We start from the raw sequence: 14,817 nt of genomic DNA on the forward strand, positions 1-14,817 counted from the left end.
GCAAAGAGATTCAAGAACTAACCAAGACATAAGGCCCAGTGTTGGCACAAAGGAGGAAGCAAAGGAGGCACACATCGGGGTCCCTAATCCGAATCCCATAACTGGAGGAAGGCCTGGAAGGTGGGGGACCAGCGAGCTGGCACAGGGGTACACATCAGCACTGACCCCCAGCTCCCAAAGCTCAGCACCTGGGCTGGGCCTCCCCCGTGGACTGCTTTCCCTGACTCCCACCCAAGGCCTTGGCTCACTTCCTTAACATTGTTGTTCATGGTCGTCACAACCATCACCTCAACACATTGCCTTAGAAGTCCTACAACGGTGGGCTTTGTAGGGTGCACTTGGGGGTAACCAGCCTTCTGCCTCCTCCCAACGCACCCCCCCCCCAGCATCCATGGGTGAGACTTTCTCAGGAGCAAAAGTCTGTGTCTGCATCTGATTTCTGCCAAAGGAGATCACCATCTCCCAGTTTTTACATCAAAGGGTCCATCCAGCAAAGTTTATGTTTCGCAGACACACACAAGAAAGGCACTCCCTCAAAAGTCTGGTAGAAACCGCGGGCCTCTGCCATGGTGAATTCACACATGCATGTTGGATTCTTAATCCCATTGCCCGGAGGATCTGGGCCTCCTCTGGGACTGCCAGTCGGCAGCCCTTATGCATATCACTCCCTCCTTCCTCGTCTCTAGATGGGTGCCAGCCCACCCAGGGTAGAGCCTTCCTGCAGGCATCCCCCAAGTGAGAGCTTCCCCCAGGGCCAGGCCCCTACACTGGGAGAGGGAGGTGTTGAGAAGCTTGTCCACATCCGTAAATGGAGCTTGTGATTGACTATTACAGAGAGGTGCTCACCCGCCCTGGGAATCACTAGGTGTGGCTTCTGGACAGACATCCACACATGCAGAGGTCCATTTTGAAGGCATAAACACATGCTCTCTAAAATAGGCAATGTTGAGTCTCTGGTTTAAAACGAGGGGATAAAGCCGACACTGTTTATAATCTGCTGGATCCCTCGGACTTGTAAGCCCTTTTCCAGAAACATTCATGTGAAAGGCACTTTCTTCGGAGTGGGCACTTGTCTTGTTCCCAGTCAAGCCAGAATGATGGTACCATAGAAGGGCTTACCCAGGGGCCACATGTGTCCCCATGGGGGTGGGGGAGAGGGCAGACCCAGACTGGGACAGGCTGAAGCTGACGGCCCAGCCCCCGCCCTTTCTTCAACTGGCTCATCACAAGAGGACTGATCCGTGCAGCTCTCTGGCCAAGCATGATGGTGACAAAACCCGAATCATTTCTTCAGGTGTTTACTGCTCTACAGTCTTTATGAAAACAGTGTAAGAAACCAACAACAACAAAAGAATGTATTTTCTCATTTCTTTGAATTGTTCTGCTTGGCAATTTTATTGCACATTAGTTCAAAATAAGCTGCCAATAAAGTTGGATAAAATTAAACTCACACTGGAGTTTTCCCTTCAATAATTTGTGTCGGGTTGTTTTTATTTTCATAAGGATTTGAAGTGCAACGTTATCTCAGGTTCAGAATTTCACTGTCTGGATGGTCACAACTTAACTCCTACTGGGCTTATGAATTCCAATTCTAGTTCTTTTAAAACGAGCTTGGTTTTACTGTTGTGGTAGTTCGTCTTCTCCTGTACAAAAAGCACAACGTTACACCAGAATCATCCACACCATAACTAGCCCTAGAAAATTACGTGATTTCTGGGCGCCTGGGTGGCTCAGTTGGTTGAGCGTCCAACATCAGCTCAGGTCATGATCTTGTGGTTCATGAGTTCAAGCCCCACGTCAGGCTCTGTGCTGACAGCTCAGAGCCTGGAACCTGCTTCAGATTCCGTGTCTCCCTCTTTTTCTGCCCCTCCCCTGCTCATGCTCTGTCTCTGTCTCTCAAAAATGAATAAACATTAAAAAAAATTTTTTAAAGAAAAAGAAAATTACGTGATTTCTAATTTAGCAGAACCTCAGAACACGGAAGGATCCACAGCCCAAAGTCAACACTTTGTTTCGATGTATGATTTCAGGAAAATACTTTTTTTTCTTTTTTTAAAAGTAGCATTTGTGGATAGACCAAAATGATTCAATTTAAGATAGCAAAAAAGAAACATCTTGGGAGTAAAAATAATGTGCTATCGTAATTTGATTACAGCAAAAATCAAACGTTGTGTGTTGTAAGCAAACAATAGGAATTTTTATGCAACTAAACATTTTTCTGGCTATCTAACCATGATTTATACAACGAAAATGATAAATTTAATCCCATCACCAGTAGATCAATTGCAGGTATAACAGATAAAACCAGAATAAATCATCATATCACTGTATTGGAAACACAAGCAGCAGATAGAAGGGGAGTTTAGACTTTAAACTGAAAGCTGTTTCCAGGCATTCCAAGGACAATTTGCAGCGGAGAAGTTCAATGTATACATAAAGTCATCTGATCCAAATATGCTAATGATTTTTACTGGTCAAATCTTAAAAGTGAGGTTTATTTTTATGAGGATGCATTAATTAACCCAGTATGTACTATCTTTGAGACTATCTTGCCAGGGACTTTCATTTAAACATGTTTATTATGAAATGTTTGCATTCTCCACATTTGTGGCCCACACACGGATTATTTCATACTTTCCTTTAGAGCACTTAGAAAAGTTAAAAGGAGTTATTGTTTTTGATTAATGCCATTTTGGGCAGTTAAAAAAAAAGGGAGTTCTAAATCCTAGCTCTGCATAAATTCTTTGACATTACAAACAATCTCTGTGAGTTCCACTGCACGGAGATATGGGGGGGGCGCGGGGCCGTCCCGGGTTTGCTTTAAGGTGGCCTGCTGAAACCGAACCTTGTTAACTTCGGTGTTTGCATGAACTCGTGCGGAATAGCAATGCGGCCCGACGTGATGCAGCTCTCAGTCTCGAGGGGAGAGGCAGTGTGTGCAGGGCCGTGGCGTGGTACCACACAGATGGGAGTTCTAAAGCCCTGCCTGTCATCTTTTGATTAAGAAAAGGAAATGATTTCACTAAAAAGATATTCCCTCTTGTGTTGTTTTGTTTTAACTGAGTTTGTACTTTCCACCAAACTGGACATATTTATTGAGACTCATAAGTTACTTCACGATTACCAACATCACTGCAATCTCAACAAACTATTTTTTTCCTTGCCAATTATCCAAATATCATAACTATAAAATATCTTAAAACATTCTCCATACTGTAAACATCTTAGCTACAAAGCTTTGAGTGTAAACAGTATGATGCATCAGAATGGTTTTAAGCGATGTTATAAAAACTGCTCTTAAAAACTAAACAAAAATGTAAAGCTCCCATCTGTTTTATGAGTTCTCCACTGCTGAACGGCTGCTGTGTGCCAGTTCACTGAACCATGGCTTGCTAAAGAGATTTCTGGGGTCACAGATTGAAAACACAAAGAGCACGTCTTTAATGGTGGGATTTTTTTTTCCCCCAAGTCTTCCTGCCATGGCTGGAACCGAATTAAGTGCACAGCAGCAGAAGATGGGCAGCCGACGCTCACGATGCCTGTCGCAGAAGAGAGAGCCCTCTCTCTGAGAGACTCGTGTTTTATAAAGGATGTCATCGCCGCAGCTACCTTGCGTTCTTCAGTGTTTGTATCCCTGTGACCTCAATACGCTCTTACTTCCTCACGGAATTTTCTTTGGGGCCCTGCATGTACAAGTTAAAAATAGACAGCAAACTGCATACTAGGAAAAAGCATTCAGGCTTATTTTTGTGTATATATGCAGGTATGAGACAATGATAATTGAGAGAGTGCCATCTTCCCTCTGCTCCAAGCCCTGGCCCAAGGGGATGTGAGAGAGCCCGGGCAGGTGAGAGGCTTGTCAAAGATGCAAGAGGAAAACTATCCTTCACTTGGGACGTTTGTCTCCGATGCGCTGGGAAGGTGAGAAGGGGAAGTAACTAAAAGAGAATGTGCATGGAATCCAGTCCCTTTGCTCAGATGACATTGTTGTGCAGCGGGGTGGGGTGGGGGGGGGGTGTTGAGAGGAGGAAGCTGAGTCTAGTGCAGTCTCCCATCAGGGATGGCACTGTTGCCCCAGATGTATTCCGGGCACCCTCTTAACACCTACCACCTTGTCCCCTGAGGCCACATCTGAGGAATAACAGCCAGTGTGGCCACGGGGTTTGGACCTCCTAGGCAAGCTACCTGGCCCCTCCTGTCCCTCCAGATATGGAGCCAATGGGGCCTTGGGGGTGTCTCTGACCCCCCACCCCAGGAGAGGCTCAGAACTCCTGAGTGTCTGGGGGTGTCTCTCCAACCCCCGTCAGCCCCTAGGCCAAGTCTGACCAGCTGTCCGGATTCTCACTGCTGCCCTCTAGGACAGCAGACACTCCCAGAGCTGGGACAGGCTGGGTAGCAGTCTGCCAGGGACTGGGGCCGGTTTAGCTGGGAGTTGGCCTGCCCTTCCTGGGGTGACAAGTGCACGTGAGACCTCCTGCAATAGTCATCCAGCTGACAACTGTGAGACACCCCTAGATGGGAGTCCTAAACAGACATCCAGGGAAAAGGAATGTCTCCCGGTCCAGAGAGGCCACCCACCCACAGCTCCCAGGGCCTGTCTGGAGCATGCCTGCCACCGTCTCCCTCCCCAACCTCTCTTCCACACCCCAGGGCTATGGCTGTCCCACCTTTTACCCTATAGTGCAGAGGCCTTATAACACTCACCCCCTCGTGGGGTTGTCCCAGCTCTACGAGAGGCTTTGTGGGTCAGAGCAAGAGCCCGGTCGGGGGCAAGGAACCCTCGCCCAGGGACCTGCGAAGGCCAGCATATCAGTGAGCAGCTCTCTGCCCAGGGGCGGGCCAGGCCCTGAGGGGGCCACACCCTGAGGCCAGGGGGCACTGCTCAGGGGACCCTTGGGAAGCAGACCCGAGTCCCCACACTTGCTCACTCCCCTTGATAGGTGCACACGTCCCACCGGCGTGTCACGCCTGCGCTGCACGAAGCAGACCAGCAAGCAAGAGAGACGCTCCTCCGGTGGGCGGTCAGGGGCCGCTCGCTGGCCCCACGAGACATTCTGGGCCTTCTGCTGCACTCGGGGCTTCAAGAGCCCCACCCGGGCCCCAGACCCCACCACGCGCCCACCGTCTCTGTCCGGAGCAGCAGGGGGCCCGAGGATCGCCCAGCCTGTGGGTCCTGTGGGCTGGCGTGATTCTGCGCACATTCCAAATTTAAATCTGGGACGCTCTCCCCTTTCTTCACCGCTCCAGAACATGGGGGAGGCATCTGCCTGGAAACAGCTGTCACCCAAAGAAGGAGGCGGCACATGCGGATCTCCTGCGAGCACCACCATCCAAAGTCACACATCAGCCAGGGTTACTTAGCTACGGAGCTTCAGAGCCCGGGGGCGGGGGGGAGGGCCAGGCAGAGAGAGGTGCGGAGCGGCACCCCCCGGATCCCGGGGCCCCGCGCTCCTACAGAACTCAGCACTGGGCACTGCATCCCTGCCTCGTCATAGGGAAACTGAGGCTCAAAGAGGTCACACAGCAACTAAAATAATACAGCAGCCACAGTAAGAAACAATGAGAACTGACACGCAACTAGCACACGCTGATCCTCAGCACCGGCGGGCTCCCCTTGGTGAGGCCCGCGTTCAAACCCTGACAACCACCCTGTGAAATGCTATCAGCCCTGCCCTCGCGCAGGAGGAGGAAACACAGGCAAAGGAAGGTCAAGCAATTTGCCCGAGGCTAAGTTACCAACAAGGGATAGGACTAGGAGTCCAAGCCAGGCTGTCTGGCTCCCTTCCCCTGCCACCACGCCACACGGTCTGTCATCATCGTCACTGTCATCAGAGCAAACATGCAGCTCGTGCTGGGAGCCCAGACGGTGCTAAGCTCCTTCAACTTGATGCAATCTCTATCTCATCTCCATTATTCATTCACTTGATCCTCAAGACACAGATACCAGGAACATGGGGTTCAGAGATGTGGTGCAATTTTCTAAAGATCAACCAGCGAATGAGGCGCGAGCAGGCACAAGCTCCCGAGAGGGGGCGGCGAGCTAGGCGTGGGACCGGCACGCTCCCGGAGAGGACTCGCCCTGGGCTGCAGCGGGGCCTCTGGCCAGGATCCGGAACGGGTTTCAGAAGAAGAAACAGGACAAGCACCGGTGTGATGTGCTCGTCAAAGCGCCGGAGATGCTGTTTGGGATTTGCTGTTGTTGCCAACCCATGTGTACTTCCCACGAAGGCTAATCTCAACTATAATGAGGGTTTACACTAAGTCTAGAGAAAGGAGGGAGGCCAAGCCTAAATCTACAGTTTGTGCAGACAGTGGTGGGAGTTACGACAAACACTGACCATATTTAGGAGAAGTTGGGAGACTGGGGGCGCCAGCCATTCGGCTCAACGGCCCAGCTCAGTGGGCCAAGCAGCCTGGGGGGCAGTGTCCAGCGCCAGCCCTGGCTTCCCTGGCTGTGCAGAGCTGCAGGCAGGGGTTTCCATCAGTCTCCCTTCAGGGCGGTCCAAGTTCCACTAGCAGCAATGGGGACTGACTGGAGGGACAAAGCAACAGAATTACAAAGGAGTCACACGCTGGCTGCCTCAGGAAATGCTGAGGTGCCCAGGGATGAGCCTCCATGCACAAGACCTAAGAGGGTCCTCGAAGCCAGGGACCTGAAAAGCCACTAGCTACCCTTCCCTGAGTTCCCACAGCCTAGATACAGACGACATGAAAAATGCTGGCGGGTCAGGCTGCACTTTCCTCGAACTAATCACTAATGAAGTTTGGGGTGAGCTATTTTGAAAGCAGCCCACACAGCATAACCACACGCCGTCATCAGCTGCGATCCTCAAATGCAATTTCATTCATAATTAAATATGAAAAAGCCACCACCTTAAAATAACATCAGGGGTCACAGCTGAACTCCTCGGCCTGGGTCTGTGAATCCTGGCCTCTGCTGACCTCTCCGAGTTGGTCCCCAACACCTCCCAGGCACACACTCCAGCCCCACACAGCTGCGAGCCTACCTCCACACCTCTGCCCATCCCACCCTGCCTTCTATGCACACTCTTCTCCCTCCTCTGCCTCCGGGGACCAGCTGGGACTCAAAATTCAGCTTGAACACCGTCTCTCCGGAGGAACCTTGGACAGGCCAACACTGAAGCGCTCTTCACCAGCTTGTGAACTCTACAGCCATTGCTTCTACAACCCGTCTGGCAAGGCTGCTTGTGTCCTGCCTTGTGCTCTCTTCTCTAGCCCTTTCAAGCACCATTAGCGTTCCACACATGGGTGTCCCATTCATTCATTCATTCACTCACTCATTCATTCATTTATTCATAATGCTTACTGAGCACCTGCCATGTGTCAGACACCAGAGAAGCAACAGTGAATGGTCAGCCAGGGTCCCTGCCCTCCTGGAGGGCACCTTTTAGAGACAACAGATGAGAAACACAGCAATAAACACGCAACAGACTTTTCTAGCTGGCGTCTCAGTCTGCCATGGTCAGGCCCTGCCCTACACTCATGTTGGAGTCTAAACTAGTGTAGGACACAGTCTACACTGGCCAGCCCAGAGTTCTGGGCAGGATCACCTCCTCCCTTGTCCATCCACAGCTCTGCCTCCAGAACTCCTCCTGGATCTGCATTTAAGAGAGATTCATTTGGTAGGGACAGTTGGAGCTGGGCCAGCATCAGCCCTTGAGCCCTGTGGTTTTATTGGCCACTGGATGGCCCAATGTTGAGCTTTGGTAGCAACAGCTGGAGGGGACCTGTTCAGCACCAAGACAGAAGAAGATAAGCCCATACCCTAAGCTCAGGTGGTTAGTGAACAAGCAGAAATGTTTCTAAGACCACCATCTGGGACAGCTCCAATGAGGAAGATTCTGTCCACGCGCTGAGGTAGAACAGGGAGCTGTGGAGACAGTGGTCCTCGCAGCCTCAAAGAACATGTTGACTGAGGGAAGAAAGGATGCCCTCAAGAGCCAGGGCCCAGAGGCCAGGGAGGAGGTACACCAGGCACCAGGAAGGGGACTGGGTGACCAGACACTCGCCGCACTGACCCAGCACCTGCTGGTGCCAGGCAGGGACATCCTATAAAGAGAGGCTGGTGGGGCCAGGTTTCCAGAAGCTCACGGCCTCAAGGGAGAGGTGCTGCACTTGTGAGGCCAGTCAGTCAAGACATGTACACAGCAGGAGGCATTATAGCACCTCACTCTTGAGATTGACCGTCTAACTGAACTCCGTACATGCATCGTTTTCTTTGATCCACAAAAGCCCTATCACAGAGGCGAGGAAACCAAGGCTCCAAGAGGTCAAGTGACATGTCCAAGGTCACGCAGCAAACACTGGAACCAATGACCTGATCCTGAGGCTGCTTCCTTCCCACCCCTGCTAAACTGACCACCCTCTGGCCTCAGCTGCTCCTCGGTGGCTTTCCTGTGTCATTCCCCCAGTCTTACACGCCTTACAGAGACCCCGGGGTCCTCATCATGAATAACAGTGGTCACCGTGGTCAAGTTGCTGTGTGATATTCCCACAATGCTGCCATCATCCCAATAAACCCAGTAAACAGACGAGAAGACAAAAAGTGTGGTCTCCCCACGGTGACTGGGGAAATACACCCCAACCTGCTGTCACACCAACACACCCCAACCCAACTCCTATTCTCAGGGTCCCACTCTCCTCATCTGAGAGCAGAAGGAACACTCACCCTGCCACACGGGAATTTGGTTGGAATCCCACAAGGGAAAGATAGGTTTCAGGGGCTGAGAAGTTCATGTCTGGACTTTCTGAGTACTCAGCAAATAAGCTTTTATGAACATCTTTCTCCACCCCTCCCAAAGAATTGCACAGCTCCGGGTCCAAGTTGGATACCACTCTCAATACCCCAACCATCATCAGAACCATGACTCTTTCTACATAAAGGGAAGAGAATGTTCTGGAACCCCAAGCACTCGCTTCCCATTGGCTAAGCTGCTTCTTTTTCTGGTTGCTACCACGCTCAGATGCACGAGCAGCGCTCTTGTCTTATTGCAAGTTGTGGGTCTGTCACCAATCATGTCCATCAATAATCAGCAGATTATCAGCCTGCTTGTGCAGACACTTCTATTTTCAACCTGAAGGGTGGTTTGGGGGTTTCTTTTAAATTTAACTCTCCTCATTAAGGATTCATAGCACACCAAAAGAGCGATGTTTTTAAAAAAAAAAATTCATCTTTGCAGAGAAGGAATATCAGCAAAAATAATCACTATTCCAGGCTCAACAATGAGTCCCTAATGAGGACAGCAGTCATCAGTTAAATAAACATATCATTAGGGAGAGAATGGGTGTGTCAACAGAGACACAGTCCACTAATTTGGGGGTGGGGGTCGTCTGTGGTTAGTCTCGATGGGGTCCAGGGTTGGGGAGGCGGTGTGTCTGGGGCAGAGTCGTGGGTCACCTTTCAGAGGTAGGGCTCAGGGGGTGGGCGAGGTCAGGTGGGATCAGGTGGGAGCTACCAAGGAGGCAAACGTCAGAAGGCAGACAATAGGACACTGCCCTGGGGGTCGGGCGGGCCTGTGGCAGTGAGCTGGTTTTACCCTGAAAAGCTCCAGAAGGCTCCAGACAGAGATAGCACAAGGACAGGGCAGATGAAGAACAGGAGCTTCTAAACCAGAGGTCCCAGAGGCGGTGTTGTTCCCAGAGGCCAAGCCCTGCCTGGGCAGCCAGTGTGGACACAAGGTATGCACCCAGCTCTTCGTCTAGCAGACCCACAACCATGCTTCTTCCTTTGACAGCACAGAATCAAGTGGACCTCCATGAGGACCCCCAGCCTCTTTGTCTGGGGTCCACAGTCCTCTAGAGACGAAACCCGAGCTCTAGCCAGGGAGAGGAGGCTGGGTCATGGCAGCGTGCTCTCTTTCCACAAATACTCTCTGAGTACTTCCTAGGTACCAAGCAGCATACTAGACGCTAGGCTGCAGCATGGAGCAAGATGCATTTGGCCCTTTCTCTAAGGGGACTCAAATGTGCAGGACAGGGAAGAACCAAATTAGGATAAGGAGAGGTGATAAGAAAGTGTCAGAGAGGGAAGAAACTGGGTAAGAGACAGCCAGCAGGTGGGAGGTGGGGCAAGGCCTTTGAGAGGAAAGGACCTTTGAGCCAAGGCCTAGGGGAAAGACAGTCCCAGCAAAGGAGAAGAAGGCAAGAGTGAGAAGTGGGGGCAGCGGCGAAGGGCGCATGTGCAACGGAGTGTGTGCCCGTGTACGCCTCCCGGGGAACCGCTCCTCGGAGGACAGAAGGTCTGGGGTCACCGGCACCCCTGCAGGCAGAGAAGGCAAGACGAGGGCAAGGATCTGTAATGGGTACAGGCTGGGTGAGAAAGGCCCCGGAGAGCCCTGCTTTCTCAGGGGAGGGGAGGTCAGTAGCAACAGAGGACAGCAAAGAGGAGGAGGACAGTGTGGCCATTTTGGAGAGCAAGCCCTAGAGAAACGTGGCAAAACCGCGGCGCACCGAGCGCCCGCTTCTTGTCTGTTGTCATGGATCCACGGAAAGACCCACCAGCCGGACTGTGCAATATTCTACGGGGAATTGAGGCACAGGGAAGTAGCAAAGACCAGGTGGCTATCTGAGCTCACCTGAGGCTGTGGTTTTTGTCAGGTGCACAGGATGGAAGAGAAGGAGGCCAGGGGGACTGAGGAGGGATGTAAGGAAGTAATTGAAATGACGGACATGACCTCTAATCTGGGCGAAGATGATCAAGAAGGCAGGGAAAAGGGACGGTGAAGCAGCAGCATCAGTGGCTGAAGACATCTGTCATTTGACAGTGGAGGCATCACCAAACGCGATTTGGAAGAAAAGGCAGTGGTGGACAGAAGGAAGGATGGGTGAAGGCCAGATTTCAGAGGCAGCGCAGGTACTGGTCCTGGGCTGGATGGCCAAAGTCAAGTGGAAGAAAGCTTGCCAGAGATGAGAAGGGCAAGCGAACAGAGCCCAGCCTGTTGGATCCGTGACCTTGATGCTCTTGGGCAATGAAACCGGCCAAGAGACCTGCAGAAACTCAAAGTAAAAGCGTATTTTCTTGAAACACCGATACCAAAAGGCAGGGACATGAATAGCTCCCCTCACTCCCTCAACAAAGAAAGCCCACTGGAAATAAGCATTACTGTAACAGCGGCAGAAGAGATCTAAGATTGTGGTGTCCATGAACCATCTCATAGGAAATGATAAACTGTCCTAAAGGTAAACAATATTCTTATTTGCTGGTATCACCGACCTCATCCCTGATTTCCCCAGTCCACTGCTGGAAATGCAGGAGACACCGAGGCCCGTAGCTCTCAACTCCAAAAATGCAAGTGTGGAGCCGAGCGGCACAGTTATCTTCTGGGAACCATGCCTCAAGCAAGGGCATCACTGGCCCTCAGGCCAACGTGTGCCCAGTAAGCAGGGAGCCCTCGGGGCTTTGAGATGGGCTCATCTGCGACACCTGTTACCCGGACACCTGTTTCTAACCCATGCTGCATCTTGAGAGCAGGTCAGGGCTGGTGAAGCCTGCCCACAGGCCGCTATTTCATAGGCATGGCCTCAGAGCACACAGATGTCAACGTGGGGGAGCCCTCCTCGAGTACGCCTCCCGGAAATGGGAATCTACAGCCCGGAGCAGGCCACGCCGCCTTTCTAAGTACCTTTGGTGGCAAAGCAAGGCCTTCAATCAGGCCTCATGACTCCCAGCTCCAAAGTCAAGGGTCTTCTGAGTCCCTCGGCTTCTCCCCGGCCCAGAATACTGCAAGGCTGTCACACAGTGAAGGCGGACACAAAGGTAAAATGCCCCAACCAGCCTATACCCACAAGACCCCGGGTGCAGGAAACTGACATCAAGAGTGAGTTTCGCCCCAGTTCTGCAGCTCCTGTCCAAGCTGCTTACGCTACCAAATTTATTTCAACGTAATACCAATGGCCACAAACTTAAATACGATCAGACGTAGGACAATTAATATTTAACATGCGGGCACCCAGAGCCTCCTGACAGTATGATACATAAAGTATATTACTCGATATTTACCCAACTCAGGAAAATCAGTCGTGGTACTGGTGCTGGTGGTGAGAGTAGTCATAATAACAGAGCCAAAGTAGTATCTATTGATGCCTACTGTATACCAGGCAGACTATGAAGTACTTTCAAATACAGCATCTCATTTAAGTCGTGAGATTATAAAATCTCAGTGAAAACATACCATCTTTGCAATATTTTCATCTGTTCTACTCAATCAATACGTTTCAAAAAATCAAGTAGCACAGTTCAATAATACTCAGATCAATGCTGATTTTTCTTGAGAAATTTGGTGGAGAAAAGTCTCTCTCCCCCCCCCCAAGTGCAGACCCAGTAAGTTAAGTTATGCCCCAGAGCAAAATATCCTGCCACAGTCATAAATCTCCATTTAAAAAGTGTGTGTTTTAATGGAAATATTGACGACCTCAGACCGAACAGCAGGGACCAAACAGGGCAGCAAGCAGGCCTGATAAACCTGTATGTGTACCTTCCCCGGGGCCTTCCAGGGTCTGTCCAAAAGACAGCTCCAACAAGTACTTGCAAGGGTCACAAATCAGGTGCTCTCTTGAATGTGATTCAATCGCCACTTTTACAAATGTTTTATTGCATCCACTGGTCCCACTTTACAAAACAGAACTCCATTAATACCACTCCCTTCGCATTTCTCTCTACAAGCAGATATTCTGCTCAACAGGCTTGAAATAGATCCCTCCCCATCTCTTATTCCCCGGCCCCCCACCTCCAAAATTCCGACTGAGCGTATTTTTACTCAAAGGGCAAAGTTGGACCAGGATTATGTGTGTTTTCCGTGCAAAGGATATGTTTTCAAGTAGCAGGACCACATTCCTGCGAAGCCAAAATATTCCCTGTAAGCTGATTGCTCCGGTCCTTTTGGACTTTTCTCAATAAGGCTCTGTTCTGCTGGCTTGTGGTTGTGTGACCCGTGCTCTCAGGTGGGGCTCGGGACAGGTGTTCGTCTCCCGAGACATCACAGATGCACACTGACCCGGCCCTTCCCACTGCTGGGGTGCCTCTCCCATGAAGATGCTGACCTTCTTGACGCGCCGTTTACACAGCAGGCCTGCAATTTAGATCCATTGTAGGAAGATCTAAAAGAGGTCCCCTTGGTAAGTGCAGTCTCTACCGTCTTAATTCTCATGGCTCACTCTTGACAAGGCCTCAACATTCTGTTTCTTTAGGGGGCACAGAAGGAGAGGAGACAGAGAGGAACCCGCAGGAACAAGATCAGAGCAGCCAATATTTAAAAAAAAAAAGTTTACTTATTTATTGTGAGAGATAAAGAGATAGCCTAAGCAGGGGAGGGGCAGAGACAGAGAGAGAGGGGGAATCCCAAGCGGGGTCCGCGCTATCAGCACAGAGCCTGACACGGGGCTCGAACCCTCGAAACCGTGAGATCATGCCGAAACCAAGAATCGGATGCTCAACCAACTGTGCCACCCAGGTGGCCCTAGATAGAGCAGGCAGTATTTCTAAGTACCTCAGGATGGTCTCTAATTTTTAAAGGCCACCAAGCTAGATCCAAAGTACGCCAAACACCTGGTGATGTTGGCTTCAAAACCAACAGGAACATCCAAAAGGAGCCCCTCTCCACATCGATGTCCACGCAGCAATTTGTGCAGAGAAAGGCATGCTTGTCCCCTTCAGCGTATACTAGGTCCAGCAAATATCTCCCTCCTATAGGATGGACTCACCAGATTAGACATTTAGCTGGAGCCCACATGTAGTTACAAATAACTATTTGCATTACAAAACGGTTCTAAGGGAACTTGGGCGATTAGCTGAGGCTGCGTGGACGGCCCGAATAATGCGTCACCATTTATTGAGTGAGCGATTACTGAGAGCCAAGTAATCCATTGTGGAGAACTCCCAGTGAGCTCTGAGTGCAGACCAAGAGCAGCCCGGGGCCCGCTGATCAGGCTGCACAAAGACCCCTCCAAGGAGCACATGAGTTCATTCGGTGCCTGGCTGGGGCTATGGGGATTTTGCTGCGAAAGGGACACAGCCGCACAGGGGAATCAAAACTGCCCCCCAGCACCAGTAGCCCAAGCACAGCCTCCACCAGTCTCGGCTTGTTCTGCCCATTTCTCCAGGTGCCGTGGTCACTGGGACCCAATGGATGCCTCCCACACCCTCCAGGGAGCTGCACACACAGAGCCGCCTAATAAGCTCTCTGCTAAGTCAATGTCTGAGTGATGATCATCATCATAATTATGCACTTTGCCGGACACTTCACATGCATTATTTCATTTCATCCACACCAACCTCGCCAAGTGGGTTCCATCGGCTCATCTGAGAAGGGAGGAAACAGGCAGGGGTGTGACCTGTCCACACGAGTCATGGTGGCCCCAGGAGCCTGGGCCGCCCCCACCCACCCGCACCCTGACCATTAGACGCCAAGTTTGTTGTCAAAGGCATGCCCCCTCTGTGCTAGGGAAGTTCACTGGGTGATGCAAACGTGTCCTCCAACCTCAAATGTTACTGTGATCCCTAATCCCACCCATCGGAGGATAAACACCAGCCAAAGGAAAGCCATGCCACAGACATGGGAGAACGGAGGCCAGAGTCTGGGAGGCATGAGACGGTGGGCTGAGGACAACCAAAGACAAGCCCGCTTTCACTTCGGGGAATTTAGACACCAACACAAAGAAGCCCAAACCAAATTCAGGAAAGCCACCCCCCGCCCCCCCGCCCCCCTCCCCCCCGGAAAGAAGGGCGCAGGGCACTGCGTGCAGGTCTTACTTCCAAACAAAGCCCGCTGAGGAGGTTGGAGGAATAATTACAGCATGCAA

General features: G+C 51.2%; 1 protein-coding gene across 14 annotated transcripts in view; it reads right to left on the reverse strand.

Moving 5' to 3' along the window:
* Positions 1-14,817, reverse strand: part of ZNF536 (zinc finger protein 536) — a 438,080-nt gene that overhangs the window by 327,097 nt on the left and 96,166 nt on the right. Inside the window, exon 1 of one of the 14 annotated variants that reach the window (XM_045046849.1) lies at positions 8,690-9,273. The exons of the other annotated variants lie outside the window; for them this stretch is intronic. The gene's annotated coding sequence lies outside the window, so the exon portion shown is untranslated. Of the gene's footprint in view, positions 1-8,689; positions 9,274-14,817 lie in introns of those variants that run through there. 14 annotated transcript variants of the gene reach the window in all.

The sequence above is a fragment of the Felis catus genome, chromosome E2 (assembly GCF_018350175.1).
Source record: "Felis catus isolate Fca126 chromosome E2, F.catus_Fca126_mat1.0, whole genome shotgun sequence".
NCBI lineage: Eukaryota > Metazoa > Chordata > Mammalia > Carnivora > Felidae > Felis > Felis catus.